The following is a 15,463-nucleotide window of genomic DNA, read 5'->3' as shown; positions in this document are numbered from 1 at the left end:
TCGTATATTTAAAAGTTGCTAAGAGAGTAGATCTTAAAAGTTCTCATCACAAGAAAACAAATTCTAACTATGTGTGGTGACGGATGTTACCTAGACTTACTGTGGTGATTCACATTTGAAAATACCAGATCAGTATGTTGTACACCTGAAACTCGTATAATGTTATATGTCAATTACATCTTAATTTTAAAAATTAGGGGGAATTCCCTGGCTGTCCAGTGGTTAAGACTTCGCCTTCCAATGCAGGAGGTGCAGGTTCGATCCCTGGTCGGGGAGCTAAGATCCCACCTGCCTTGCGGCCAAAAAACCAAAACATAAAAAACAGAAGCAGTATTGTAACAAGTTCAATAAAGACTTTAAAAAATGGTTCACATTAAAAATTAGGAAAATAAAAGAATTCCTTGGGATGTTCATAGGTTTTTTTCAAAAGAGGGTGGCATGGTCAAGTAAGTTTGGGAAATCCTAACTGCAGACCTTCTCAGAGCCTTTAATTTGCTAATGGGCATTGTGAGCTACCCAGAAGGGGACATGAGTTGCAAACTTGCCCAGGATTTAAAACTACACACGTGCTTGAACACACACACACACACACACACACACACACACACACACACACACACACTCTTTAAAGGAATATCTTGCCCTACAGAATACACACAGGAAATGCTGGACTAGTTAACAGTAAGGATCCTTCTGAATCGAAAAGATAAAAACAAAAATTAATATCTAAAAATTGCTGCCTTTCTGAGACCTTCCCCACCCTTGAAGCTATCTGACCCCTCTGACTCTTATGATAACTTATGTGTCTCTTGTGGAGCACTTATATCATTCTGCTTTATAAAGTGAAAAAGATTCATTTTGATGTGTCCAGCATAGATTAGTGAAAAAAAAAACAGACCTTGGAGTTAAATAGAGTAGCTGGGTTCAGATCCTGGCTCTGTAACTAGCCTGCTCTAACTTTGGGAAAATTAAAATCTCAGAGCCTCAGTTTCCTCATCCTAAAAATGGGAACACTCGAACCTCATCTAGAGGTTGCGAGGGGGAAACTAATAGACACCAGGCCCTGGGCATCGTCCGCTCACTGGAAACTATCATTATTATCATTATCTCTGAATGGATTCCCTCCCTGACGCACTGTAAGCTCCTTGAGGGCCTCACCACATCCCAGCCTCCTGTGTACCGTCCCAGGGCCTATGTGCTTCTGAGCACAAAGTATAATTGTCATAACCATTGAATGAAGTTAATTCTGTTAAAGTTAATTAATTGTGGGCTTTTCATGAAGAAAGTCGGCATTTCCACTTTCTGCTCAGGCCGCTGGGTTCGGGGTCCTGGCACTTTTCTGTTGAGTGACCTTCACGCAGGTTTGTGTAAGATCCACATTTTATTTTTACTGGGGGTTAGGATTCCTTCTAGGCCAATGCCAGGGCAGCTCAGAGAGAGGAAACTAAGCAAGAAGCAAGGCCAAGGAACTGGGGCAGCAAATCCTATGCAATTTGTATATATTTTCTTCCTTGTGAAGCCCCAGGAGTGTCCTAAGTCCCCTCGGGTGCCGTGGGTGGAACATGGGACAGCATGTGACCCTACAGGCACCACTCACATTAGCTGCATTCGAACTCGCCAGTGTTTTCTGATGATTTCTCACGAAGGACATTAGGGCTAAATCACATCTGGCTCCTGGTCTTGAAGCATATGCAGTTTATAGGGAAGACTAGACTTCCAGGCACAAAGAGTAAGAAAACTCAGAAGCTGGCAGGCTTCCCTTGAATCCTTTGATTCAGCTCACTTCCTTTGTTCTCTGCACCAAGCAGCCCTTACCTCCACTGTGTTAACACTCTACTTGCCATTCTTTGTTTAATCTGTCTTCCATGCTAGGGTGTAAGCTCCACGAGGCAGGGGCTGTGTCTTCCTTCCCGCCCTGTCACCAACACCTGCCGTAGCTCTGATCAGGTGCTCACGCAATCCTGCACGCATTCAACAGTTGGTTTGAAACTAGAGCGTGAAGTTCAGCCTCTGTTAGACTCTGTGCCAGAGGTGAATTGTGAGAGAATTCAGAGAAGGGAGAGTTCCCCAGAGGGGCTGAGACTCCAGAGGGTCCTGTGCGATTTGGGGTGGTGTTGGGGAAGGCGGAAGGCAGGTTTGTGGAAGCGAGCGTGGATACTGTCTGTGTGGCACAGTCACTGCCCAGCTCAGGGCCTTGTAACGCATGCTTTCTGAGCTCAGCTTGCAGGCATTTCCTCGATGTTTTTAGGAAGAGAAGGAGGAAGGAGCAGAGAAACAGCAGATGGGGTGGGGGGGCCCTCCATTCAGCCTCCGCTCTTTCTGTCACACGCCATGCCCCCAGCCCGAGGCTCCACGCTGGGATTCCAGCTCGGCGTGTGGCTCTCGCTAAGAGGACTGTAACCTGTGACTGGTCTGGAACAGCATGGGAAACCGCAGGACACCGTCTGGCAGGCTGGGCATCTTCATCTGCTGGCAAAGGGAGGATTGATAGAGTAATTTGTCTTGTTACAGGAGAGCCCCATGGCAAGAAAATGGGAAAGCCATCAGCTTAGCTAGTGGGGGATCAGGTCCCACAGAGAAGGCTCCCATTTCTATCGCCTTCCTCCATCTGTGACTTGGCACCCCTGCCTACAGCCAAGAAGCCTGCTCACCTGTGCTTTGTGCAGAATAGCCACGGCTGTCTTGCTCCACCTAAAGCAGCCAACGGATGCAGCGTCACCCTGGCAAAAGCACCCGTTCTCCTTGGCTCCATCCACCACTGGCCAGGTGTGTGAACTTGGGCAAATCACAGCCTTTAGTCCTGTGCCTGGAAGAGAGTAAGCCCTCAATAAATGCGGCTATTATACTTAATAATAATATCATTGCAGACAACTCTAGAAAGATAGAGGTTTAGGGCAGGTGACTTTTGTTAAGTTTTTGTATCTGTGTTTATTTCTCTACCCTGACACAAGCTCTCTGGGTCAGAGAAGGGACCTAGATAAATGATGCCTCCTAACGCTGCTCTCTTGAAACAGTTTCTCAAACTTACAGAAAAGCTTCATGAACACTATGAAGAACTTTTCTTCCTAAACCATCTGAGAACACAGACCTTAGGCCCCATCACCCCCAGTTCTTGAGAATTTTCTGTAAGCAAGGGTTTTCCTCTACACAACCACCAGAGTCAGGAAATCAACGTTGCTGCATTACAACAGAGGCCATCTGATCCTTGGGCACCATCCCAGTTTCAACAGTTGTCCCAGTAATGACCTTTATAGAGAAATGATTCAGTCTAGGATCTCACGTCGCGTCACGTCGCGCCAAATCTTTTCATTCTTCTTTAATCTGGAACAGTTCCGTGGTTTTTCCTTGTCTTTTATGACCTTGACATTTTTGAAGATTACAAGCCAGTCCTTTTTAGAAAACCCCTCAGTTTGGGTTTGTCTGATATCTCCCTTCTTGACTGGGTTCATGCATCTTTGACAGGAATATCACAGCAGGATGCTGGGTTTTCTTATTATATCCTAGCCAGTGATGCACAGTATTTAAATATGACCAATTACTGATGGTGTGCCTTTTGATCATTTGAGTAAGGTGCTATCTGCCAGGCTTCTCCACTGTAAAATCATTCTTTTGCTCATTGTAGATGCTAAGTAATTGGGGAGGAGGGGACGATTTTGAGACTACAAATATCCCGTTCCTCGTCAAACTTCACATTTATTTATCTATTTATATCAGTTTGGATACAGGGTTTTCTGTTTTTTCCCACTGAATATATTTATTTATTTGGTCAATCCCTCTGTATGTAAGCAGTCTCCAATTGCTGCCTCTTCTTCACTTTCTTATGAGGAGTTCTTTTCTAAAAAAATTTTATTGTGCTAGTTGTGTTATGTTCTGTTAGTTTCGGGTGTACAGCAAAGTAAATCAGTTATACATATACATATATCCAGTCTGTTTTAGATTCTTTTCCCATATAGGTCATTACAGAGTATTGGGTAGGGTTCCCTGTGCTGTACAGTAGGTCCTTATTAGTTATCTATTTTATATGCGGTAGTGTGTGTGTGTCAGTCCCAGTGCAGAGTTCTTCCCACACAGACTCTGGCATCCTGTGCTGGGTCACCCCTTCCCCACGTGGACTCCTTCTTATCCTGCTCAGGCTCTGACTCTGCTCTGGGCTCCCTCATCCCGCCCCACACCACTGCATGGATGTCTACCCTGCTCAGCCCTTCTTGATGGCTTTCGTACTGAATTGTTAAAAAAAAAGAAAAAAGAGGGCTTCCCTGGTGGCGCAGTGGTTGGGAATCTGCCTGCCGATGCAGGGGACACGGGTTCGAGCCCTGGTCTGGGAGGATCCCACATGCCACGGAGCAACTGGGCCCGTGAGCCACAACTACTGAGCCTGCGCGTCTGGAGCCTGTGCTCCGCAACAGGAGAAGCCGTGACAGTGAGAGGCCTGCGCACCGCGGTGAAGAGGGGCCCCCGCTCGCCGCAACTAGAGAAAGCCCTCGCACAGAAACGAAGACCCAACACAGCAAAAATAAATAAATAAATAAAATATTTTAAAAAAAGAAAAGAAGAGCCCTAAGTCAAGAGTGAGACACACACACACACCCTGCCCCAGGTTTTCCACGGATCTGGTACAGAAAGCAAGCTGTTGAGGGGAATAAAAAGCAGCTACTTACCAACAGGCAAAGCTGGTTAATGGTGGTAAAAGTCCAGATACGTTTACGGAAAGAAGAAGATTCTGAAATGACCCAAGGTGGGATTCTGGGGTGCTAGTAATGTCCTATAATGTAACTGCCATTGGCAGGTAAGTTAGTGATGACATTGGATTGTCAGTGTTCTCTCTCTGAGAGAATGATGTTACAAATAATGAGGAATGATGTGTGAGTATAGATTGTGGCAGGAAAGACTCAGGCTTTCCCACTTAGTATACACGTGAACTTGTGATAAAATCATGGATCAGATCTGGGACCTGCATAGCCATTTTACAGATGAGGAAACTGAGGCCAGCGAAAGGTGATGATTATTCAACATCACACAGATGAGAGCTCAGATTTCCTGACTGCTAAATAGGACTCCTTCCACTGCACTTTCAAAACCAGTACATTTTTTTCTTATACTTTTCTTAAATTTCTTCTCGTCATACTCTTGTCCCAGGTCTTCCTTTCCCAGTCCAACCTTATTTGTAAATGAACTTTTTATTTATGCACTGTATACATAGAGAAAAATAAACAGATCATAAGTTTCAGCTCAATGTGTTTTCACAAGGTGGACATATCAGTGTAACCAATTAAGAAATAGATCAAGAAATAGACCATTACTAGAACCCAGAAGCTACCCCCTCCCAAGTCCGTCCTATCACTATCCACCTCTTCCTTAAAGAAAAATTTTCAGACATTTGCAGATTTTCCACTTTTTTCTGTTACAGCTTTTTAACTTAATCCTACTCCGGGCAGACTATTCACTGAATATTTCAATCCTTTGACATTTACTGACAATTCTTTATGGCTCAGAATAGGGTCTGTTTGGTAAATGTTCCATTTCCTTTGAAAAGAATGTATGTCTTGAAGTTAATGGGTTTAGAGTTCATATATGTCAATTATATTGAGTTTATTAATCACATTCAAATATTCTCAAACCTTATTGATTATTGTGTCTGCTTGTTCTATTGATTATAGAACGAGATGTGTTAAAGTCTCCCACTTTAAACTTTCTGTGTCCTGGTATTTGAGGTGTGTCTCTTGTAAACAGCATATGACTTGTTTTGTTTGGAATACAGCCTAACGATCTTTACCTTCTATTGATATTTGAGCATTTAGACCATCACATTTATTATAAACAATGACTATTTCAGCTTCTATGTATTATCTTACTATTCATTTTCCATTTGTACCACCTATTCTATGTTCCTTTTTCTCTCCTTTTTTGCCTTATTTTAGATTATTCAACTTTTGTTATATTTTGTTATATTATATGTTGTCTAATAACTTGTTAGCTATATATTCTTTTACTATTCTTTTAGTGTTTCGCCTTGAGATTACAAGATGCATTTTGGATTTATTAGAACCTAACATAAAATAGGATTTTCACCTTCCCAAACAATGCCATAATCTTAAAATTTTTCACCTTCCCATACAATGCCATAATCTTAAAATCCCTTGATTCAGTTTACCCTCCTCTTAGCTTTTTAAAATTATAGTCATGCATTTAAATGCTATATCTATTTTACACTTAATGAGAAATTATTGTTATTGCTTTATCATCTATATTCATTTAAATGTGCTCACATATTTATGGTTGTTCTTAATTCCTTCCTTCATTTTTCCGTTTCTGCCTGGGAGCATTTTTCCTTCTGCCTTAAGGACTGTTTTTAGAATTTCTTTCAGCCAAACTCCTCCAGCTACAATTTTTCTCAGTTTTTGCTTGTAAATGTTATTTTGCCTTCCTTTTTGAAGATTATTTTAACTGTGTAAATAACTTCTGGTTGACAGGTTTTTGTGTTTTCTGTTTTCTTTTGGTGCTTTAAAGGTGTCCTCTGGATTTTCTTTCTCCTCAGTAACTCTGTTTTGTTTTTTTTCCTTTCATTGCTTTAAAGATGTCTTCAGCAGGCTGCCATTGTATGAGCCGAGTCAGCTGTCAGTCTTAGTTTTGCTCTTTTCTTGAAGGGGATGTGTTTTTATTTTCCTCTGGGTGTTTTTAATCTTTTCTCTTTATCTTTGGTTTTTAATAATTTTACTTTGATGTGCCTAAATGTGGTTTTCTTTGTATTTATCCCTCTACTGGTTTCTTTTTCTTATTTAGTCTATCTTTTATGTTTTGATGTTTTTAAAAAAATTCTTGGTCATTATCTCAAAATATTTTTCTGTGCATTCTGTCTTTTCTCCCCCTCAGAGACTCCAGTTGTTTATATTTAAATTTGTCATCATGTTTCGTACGTCTGTTATGTTATTTTCTATACTTTTCCCTCTTTTAAAATATCTGTGCATAAGTCTCCTGTCTGTCTCTAGCTGTGTCTGTCTTCAAGCACATGAATCCTCTCTTCAGCTGTGTCCAATCTGCTCTTTGAACCATCTACGGATTTCTTAATTTCCATTATGGCATTTTTCACTTTTAGAATTCTATTTGATATTTTTCAAGATTCTGTTTCTATGGTAGATTTCCTGTCTTGTTATCTGTTTTCTTGAATATAGTCATAGTTATTTTAAAGTCTGTCAGATAATTCCTATCTGGATCACCTATGTATATATTTCCATTTTCTGTTTTCTCCCTTGGTTCTATTTCTGATAAGTATTTACTGGACGTTGGATATTGGATATGTAATATTGTAGAGGCTCTGAATGACCATCTCTCACGCTAGAGAAGAGTTACGCTATCCTGTCCCAGGCAACCGAGGACCAGATCTCCTCACTCCAACATGAGTTAGGTTGACTTGAGGCACCTTTGCGGTCTTTGTAAGACTCTATTTACAGCTGTTTCGCTGTCACTCCTAGGATGTAGCTCTTCAGACCTTCCACGTCTCCCTGTTTCTTCCCATTTCCAGAGTCGTGCCATCAGTACTGCCGAGTGGTAGCATCTCCTCACGGGGATAATCATGGCCCCTCTGCCTACCCAGTGGTACACCTTGAACACCAACTCTCACCTCAAACTCCAGGCACAGACACTGCTACCTTCCCTCCTCTCTGCTTACACATTTGTAGACAAGAAGACAGCTTCCGCTGCCCTATTACTGTCACTCCGAGCTTTAAGACTCTTTTCTGGGAATTCCTGAGTCACTCAAACCCCACTCCTGTTCTCCTTCCTAGTCTCCCCCACAGGTGACCCACCTATCGTTGCTAATCCTTCATTCGACTTTCCACTTTATTCTCACCTTCTCCCTTGTGACACGCTGTCCTAGAAAAGTATGGTTTGGGGAGTCACACATACTAGACTTTGAATCCTAGCTCTGTCCTTTACTTGGGAAGCTCACCCGGTGTTTCTGAGTTCACCATCCTAGACGATAAAATGAAGATGGCAGCTTTCGCCTCACATTCTTGTTACAGGGAATAAATGACATAATCTGTCTGAAGCACCTAACCAGAACCGGATGATTTCCTTCCCCTACATGTGCTGAAACCCTGTTCACTTTGCCAGTGCCCCCCTCCCTCCCCCACTTCCTCCTGCCCTTCTTCCTTCCTTCCTTCCCGCTGCCCCATTCAAATTTATCGGGAAGAACTGTGAGGTTCTAGCCTCGTTTTGCTGCGCACCTGGTAGCAGGACCTTGAGCAAATCCCCTGCTGTCTCTGAGCTGCCGTTTCTTCATCTATAAAAGGAGGCGCTGTGGTACATGACCTCTAAGGTCCTGATCCTCTGAAACCTGCTGTGACGGACAGTGCTTCTCAAATCCCATTTCCTTCACGGAGACTTTTCGACTGTTGAAAATAGTGGCAATTCTTTCTCCTTTACCCACATTCCACCGCCTTGTTTGAACATGTCCCCTCTGTTTCATTTTTGCTCTTTACACTAAAAATGTTTATCCATGAGGATTTATGTCAGAATGGCTGGGGGCGCAGTGGTGAAGTTATTTCTGCATGCTGATAGGGAGAGTCTTAGCACTGCAAGAACAAAAATGTTGCCCTCAGGGGAAAAGCTGTCCTTCTTGGAGGTTGTGTCCTCTATTCCCACCCTCACAAGAGCCTGAAGACAGTGCTTAGCTGAGTTCATGACACAGTGAAGTATGATCACTCTTCCTCCCTCCCTCCCTCCTCAGTGGAGGCTCACAGAAATACACAAAAGTATTTTGTACCAAAATTCATTTCGATCTATAGATTTAATTCAAACTATTTGTATGTTCATGCATTCTTTCTTTGATATAAGACGTTGTTATTGAACACGTATTCTGTGTGAGATACTGTGCCAAGCTTTAAGATTGTAACACGAATAAGACATAGTTCTTGGGACTCCCCTAGTGGCACAGTGGTTAAGAATCCACCTGCCAATGCAGGGGACACGAGTTCGAGCCCTGGTCCAGGAAGATCCCACATGCTGTGGAGCAACTAAGCCCATGTGCCACAACTACTGAGCCTGTGCTCTAGAACCCACGAGCCACAACTACTGAGCCTGTGTGCCACAGCTACCGAAGCCCATGTGCCTAGAGCCCGTGCTCCGCAATAAGAGAAGCCACCGCAATGGGAAGCAGGCGCACCGCAACGAAGGGTAGCCCCCGCTCGCTGCAACTAGAGAAAGGCAATGCACAGCAGCAAAGACCCAACACAGCCAAAATAATAATAATAATAAATTAAAATTAAAAAAAAAAGACATAGTTCTTTACTCCCAGGAACTCACTGTCTACTTAATTTATTCACTTAACAAATATCTTATTATAGCGTGTCATGCTGGGTTCTCTGGAAGCAGCTCTCGGGAGCCCGAGTTTAGAGTGTGAGGTGTTTATTAGGGATCAAAATCTGTTGGAGGAGGAAGGAAGAAAGCAGATTAAGCAGAAGAAAAAGTCAAACATGGTTTAGGCCTGACGGAACCTCAGGGACCCAGCGGTGAACTCTGGAGCAGGAACTAGTGACAGTCATGCCGCAGTGGCCCAGATGCAGCCCTTTATGCCCCCTGTGTGTTGATTTCCTAGGGATGCTGTAACCAATGGCAACAACAGAATTTCCTTCCCTCGCAGTTCTGGAGGCCAGAAGTCCAGCGTCAGGGTGTCAGCAGGGCCGTGCTCCCTCCTAAGCTTGCGAGAGCATCCTTCTTGGCCTCTTCCAGCTTCTGGTGGCTCCAAGTGTCCCACTGACTTGTGGCAGCATCCCTCCGGTCTCTGCCTCTGTCTTCACGTGACTTCTCCTCTGTGTGTCTCAGTCTCAAATCTACTTTTGCCTTTTTCTCATAAGGACATCTGTCACTGGATTTAGGGCCCATTCTAAACCCCAAACGACCTCATTTCGAGATCCTTAACTTAGTTACATCTGCAGAGACCCTTTCTCCAGATAAGGTCTCATTCACAAGTTCTGGGGGTTAGGACATCTTTGGGGACCTTTTGGGGACCACCAGTCAATCCACTACCCCCTGCTTCACTCAGTCACCAAACATGGACTGCCCACTCCCCAAAGGTATGGCCTTCAGAGGTACCGCTCTCTGCAGCTGAGCCAGACCCTGAAGTTGCTGACAGCGGGAGGGCTGTCTGCTGGCTGTGTTCCCCACAGATGGGCAGCAAGGTCTTCCTCTCAGGGGGTCTGGGTGGCGCATCTTAGCTACTACAGCCAAATTCCAAACCAGGAAGCAAAGACAAAGTGGTGATACAGTCAGAGGGCATCGCTGCCCTGACCAGGCTTGCAGTCTAGCAAGGGAAGCAGGTGTCAATCATGTAGCCCCAAGACTCCAGGTAAAGTCACCTCGGTGGTCAGGGCTGCCAAGAAGAGGTGCGTGTTGCTGTGAGAATATGTAGATGGGAGACCCGAGGGTGCTTGATTCGAGAGGGGAGGGAAATTACTAGAAGGCATTGGTTCATGATGTCTTATTTTCTTCTTCCTTTATATGGATTCTCACTTCTGGAAAAATAAAAAAGCTCCAGTGGTAGCAGCACGTTATCTTACTGGGAGCCGACAATTTCTCTCCCACTCTAAGCCAGTTTGATTTGGGCCCTCTTATATTTTTTGAACTGCATTGGCGGGGGGAGGGTGTTGATGGAAAACCGAGACGGGCATTTGATCGGAGTGAACCAGCCCCTGTGACCTGTATCGTAACACCTTGTCTTCTGGTCTTTCTCTTCCCCAATGTGCTGCACTCTCCGGCTTGCATGTAGGTTCTTCTTGGACCAGCACAGAACTAAGTGTAAAAAGACTCAAGTTCTAGTTCAAGTTCTGTCACTGACAAGCTATGTGATCTTAGGTAGTTCACTTAACATTCTTGTTTTTAGTTCCTGATACAAAAAAATGAGAAATTTGGTTTCCACTGAAAAACCTTCCCTGCTAGAAACAGCTTATGATTTTACTATCAGATGTCTTGCCTGTCAGACCACCGTCAGCCTCCATCACCCGCTCATCGGCAGGTTTGCTTTCTCCAGTTTGTTTTCTTACCTTCTGGCCGTCGTCGTTTCTGGTTACCTCTCTCCGTCCCATCCCCACCTTCACCAGTGGCTTAGCCCCAATTGCAACAGGTAAACTACTCAAGGGTGGAGTAATATTTGTATAGAATCTGCAGGTTAATAAATTATTATCATTGTTATAGTAATAATTACACCTTTGTTTTCACCCTGATCTTTGAGCTCAGATTAATCCCGCCCTACCCTCCTAAGTTGACAAGTAAGTAATTGCTTGGACTCTCCTCATCAAGGGATTTATATTTTCCAAGTGCCTCACACTCCCTGTGACACCTCGTCAGCCTCCTCCCTAGTTTGTCAAGGAGGTGACGGGCACAGACGAGGGAAGGGGCCTTTTCAGAGCCTTGTAGGGATTCAGTACCTCCCCCTCCACTTTCTCTCTGATTGTGTAGGAGGCCATGAATGGCCTGGAAGGAGTATTTCACTGGGTTTTGGTGGTTCTAGGATTCGTTTTGCTGGAATATCTTGGTGTCCTTGGGCAAGTCACTTCATGTCTCAAAGCCTCTTCGTCTTCATCTGTTAGAAGAAGGGATTAGACCAGATGATTGGTAAGCATGGACCTTAGAGCCACAGAGATTGCAGTTCAAATCTGGGCTCTGCCACTGTCGCAGCTGTGTAACTTTGGGGGCATTAACCTCTCTCTGGCACATTCTTTCCATTGCTTAACTTTTCAGAGTAAGTTAGATCTCAGGCTAAATATTTCTGCCTAAATCCACTCTACATCATCTCTGTCCCAACTAACTCAGTTCTCTCCCATCCTCACCATTCTTCCTTTTCACCTCCTCCCACCCCGACATTTACTGCCCCCCACCTATTCTCCTACCCCTTGGAATCACATAGATTCAGGCTTGCAGCTCACCGGGGCAGCCGTCTTTCTTCATATGCCCTACATCAGCACCAAGGAAGCATATATCCGATGAGTAGTACCCCATCCTCCCCAACCTGGCTTTTGCCTACAACCCTCCAGTGGTAAGGAGCACACACCTGCTGACCCAGCCTTTGCCGTTTTCAGGTCACGTCTCTCTCCATCTTGTCTGTTCCTTTCAGTGGACTAGCTTTTGTCATGTGCTGAAAAATAGGGCCCTTGAGTTTTTCATCTTACAGCTTCACCTGCAAGAAAGGACGTGGCTTTAATTATCTGGACCTCAAACTCAATAATCTTGGAGAAGAAGATATTTGTTGTCCTCTCTTGGGTCAGGTGAGACCATGACAGCTCCTGTAATAGCCATATAAATGGGGTGAGGATGTAGTTGCCAGGAGAAAGGGGGGCAAGCTTGGCTAGTAGAGCGGAGTTGTATTTCACAGGGGTGTTCGTTCTAAAAATCACACAGAAAGCAAAAATTAAATCTAGCATCGATCATCTTGAAAATCCCTTAGGGATGCACTGTGTTAGAGAATGAAACCCAGTGTCTCAATAAGTCCAGAGTCACCAGCACCTCCTCCAGTGCTGGACCATATTGCTGCTTCCTCACTAGATGGTGCCTGTGGATTACGTTTAGCGGCCGAGCGATGTGAAACAAAACAAAAGCAAACAGAACCTTCAAGCCGAGCTTCGCGTTCATCTCACTAAGACACCATGTGGGGACACCTGTAGGTTGACTGATGCCCAGTGGAAATCACTCAGGATTGCTCATACCGTTGAAATAACATCCACTCACTCTCTCTCTCCCTCACTCTTTTTTAATATGGACACACCGTTGAATTCATGCAAATTAAAGACATGGAAAAGGCCTTTCCACCCTACCTGTACAAGCTTGCAGCCTAGTCTAGGAGACAGACATGGCAATGGGGAGAGTTGCCACTGCAGGTTGAAGGTCATGGGAATCCACTGAAGAGAAAAGGTACCTAATCCAGTGTAGCAGGGGTTCGGGGAAGCGGCCCAGAAGAAGGGACAACCAGCCTGAGGCCTGAAGGACAGACGAGAGTTAGCCGGAGTGGGGAAAGGGATGATCCAGGAAGAGTGTACCAGGTTCAGGAGGCAGCTTGGAGCACATCATACTAGTTCAGGGTAGCCTTTGAATACTGGGGGGTACATGGCAGCAGAAGCATCAGCCTGATGATCATGGGGGGAGTCTCTTATTATGTAACTGCTACACTTCCACTTTTTTTTTTTTTGCCAGTGTTGGGTCTTCATTTCTGTGCGAGGACTTTCTCCAGTTGCGGCAAGCGGGGGCCACTCTTCATTGCGGTGCGCGGGCCTCTCACTGTCGTGGCCTCTCCCGTTCCGGAGCACAGGCTCCAGACACACAGGCTCCGTAGTTGTGGCTCACGGGCTCTAGAGCGCAGGCTCAGTAGTTGTGGCGCACGGGCTTAGTTGCTCTGTGGCATGTGGGATCCTCCCAGACCAGGGCTCGAACCCATGTTCCCTGCATCGGCAGGCAGATTCTTAACCACTGCACCACCAGGGAAGCCCCCATGGGGAGTCTTGAATGCTATACTTAGTAGTTTGGAAATTATTCTGACAGAAAGGGGGAACCATTAAAGCAGAGAAGAAACATGATCCAGTTGTGTAGTAGAAAGAAAATTCTGGTTGTTAGATTGAAGGACAGTGACACGTTAGACAGGAGATCAGTCGAGACCATTCCAATAACCCAGGCAAGAGGTCACAAGGGCTTGGATCCCTCACGGTGGATGCAGAGGGGATGAGGGAAGGGCCCAGTGATGCTTGCCCAAGGGTCTGGCTTGAACAACCGAGTGAACGGTGGTCCATTTACTTAGGTAAAGAATGGGAGTAGCTTCCCAATTTCCAATTGCTTCCAAATGACTTTTTGTATTTCCTGTCATCCCTTTTCTGCCACCTTCTCCCCACTTCCAAATGATGGAGACCAGGAGAGCGAAGGCTTTCCTATCTTGATAGCGTAGAAGCCTAGACAAAAAGACCTCAGAAAGAACCTTCTAATTCCAAGGCCTCTGATTTCTTAGTCCCTAACATGGTACCTGGATAGAGGCAGAGAGAAAGTGGAGTGTAATTGGATATAGAGAAAAATCTATTGATGGAATAAAGACTTATTTGGAAAGCACTTGAGAAACGATTACGGTCCCTCCTTTTCCCTTAGTAACTCAAGTCCTGACATGCCAGTTTCCCTGCGGTTTCCAGTCTCTCCGCATCAAAGCTTTCGTGGTGATGGCCATCCTTGGCCATGATTGTCTCATCTTAGTCAGAGCCTAGAGGCCTATTTCACTTCACAGGAGGTTGCCACACAGAGAGCCACTGAGAAAAGTAAACGTAATAGGTGAGACCTTGAACATGACAGATTCCTCCTGACCTTCCCTTTTTGTTATGGACCAAGGGGCACACGTGAATCCCAGTTCTTAGGATTAAGAGATTACCTTCAGAAAGAGAAAGAAAAATAGATAGTGTTAATTAATTTTTATCTGAGGCCTTGGCCCTTTTTCTGGTCTCTATTCCTCTTTTGTCTAGTCCCAGGGAAAACCTGTGGGAGAGGCCCAGCCTGTCAGCGGAGTTGGCTCGCCTGCAGACGGGGACTGACTGCAGCCACAGTGAGCCGCCCTGACCCGGCCACTCCCCTGCCCCCTCCAGCTCTTACACACCTGCCAGGCAGGCAGACGGAGAGTTCAGCTCGTGCTTTTCTTTCTGGGTTCCCAGGCTTCTCAGAGAATCCCTTTGTTGGTTAACATAAACCTCTCCCCAAAGGCCTGAAGTGGAAGCCAAGGAGGCCGAGCCCAGACGAAGTGGAGGCTTCCGTGAGGGGTGCCGGGTGGATGGGGACTTGCTGGTGGCCTCTGGGGTAACCTTGGTGTCTCCAGGGTGAGCGTGGTCTAGCATGTTCAGAGTCCTTAGTAAGCCCTCCCGATTACTCCCAGTCCTTCTCTGATTGTGTCTGCACTGGGCCTTCTCTTAGGCTGGCATGCACGTAAAACCCTTCTTTTTTTTGTTGTTTTAATTTAATTTATTTATTTTGGCTGCATCGGGTCTTCTTTGCTGCATGCGGGCTTTCTCTAGTTGCAGCGAGTGGGTCTACTCTTCTTTGCAGTGCGCGGGCTTCTTATTGCTGTGGCTTCTCTTGTTGTGGAGCGCAGGCTCTAGGCAAGCGGGCTTTGGTAGTTGTGGCGAGGGCTCAGTAGTTGTGGCACGTGGGCTCAGTAGTTGTGGCTCGTGGGCTCTAGAGCCCAGGCTCAGTAATTGTGGCGCACCAGCTTAGTTGCTCCGCGGCATGTGGGATCTTCCCGGACCAGGGCTCAACCCGTGTACCCTGCGCTGGAAGGTGGATTCTTAACCACTGTGCCACCAGGGAAGTCCCGTAAAACCACTCTTGACGCACTTGAAACCATTGAAAGGGAAACTTGAGACCACTGAAAGGGGAAAAAAGCCACATGCTTGGGACAGAGACAAATTCAAAGCCAAGATTCAACCAAATCCCGTGCTCTTTCTGCTACACACCA

The 15,463-nt window shown here is 45.3% G+C and overlaps 1 long non-coding RNA gene across 2 annotated transcripts; it reads right to left on the bottom strand.

The window, feature by feature from the left end:
- Window positions 1–1,245: 1,245 nt before the first annotated feature.
- On the bottom strand, window positions 1,246–14,926 carry LOC125965200 (uncharacterized). Of its 2 annotated transcripts, none has more exons than XR_007478829.1 (3): window positions 9,326–14,926; window positions 2,652–2,800; window positions 1,246–2,469 (listed from the first exon to the last, which is right to left on the bottom strand). It is a non-coding gene; the product is annotated as an uncharacterized LOC125965200 (long non-coding RNA). The 2 variants fall into 2 exon arrangements; XR_007478828.1 differs by having other exon boundaries at window positions 1,246–2,466; window positions 9,326–14,924.
- Between the last annotated feature and the right edge of the window lie 537 nt (window positions 14,927–15,463).

Source organism: Orcinus orca, chromosome 8, assembly GCF_937001465.1.
Source record: "Orcinus orca chromosome 8, mOrcOrc1.1, whole genome shotgun sequence".
Classification (NCBI taxonomy): domain Eukaryota; kingdom Metazoa; phylum Chordata; class Mammalia; order Artiodactyla; family Delphinidae; genus Orcinus; species Orcinus orca.
The sequence above is the reverse complement of the archived record's forward strand: the minus strand, read 5'-3'. Positions and strand labels throughout refer to the sequence as shown.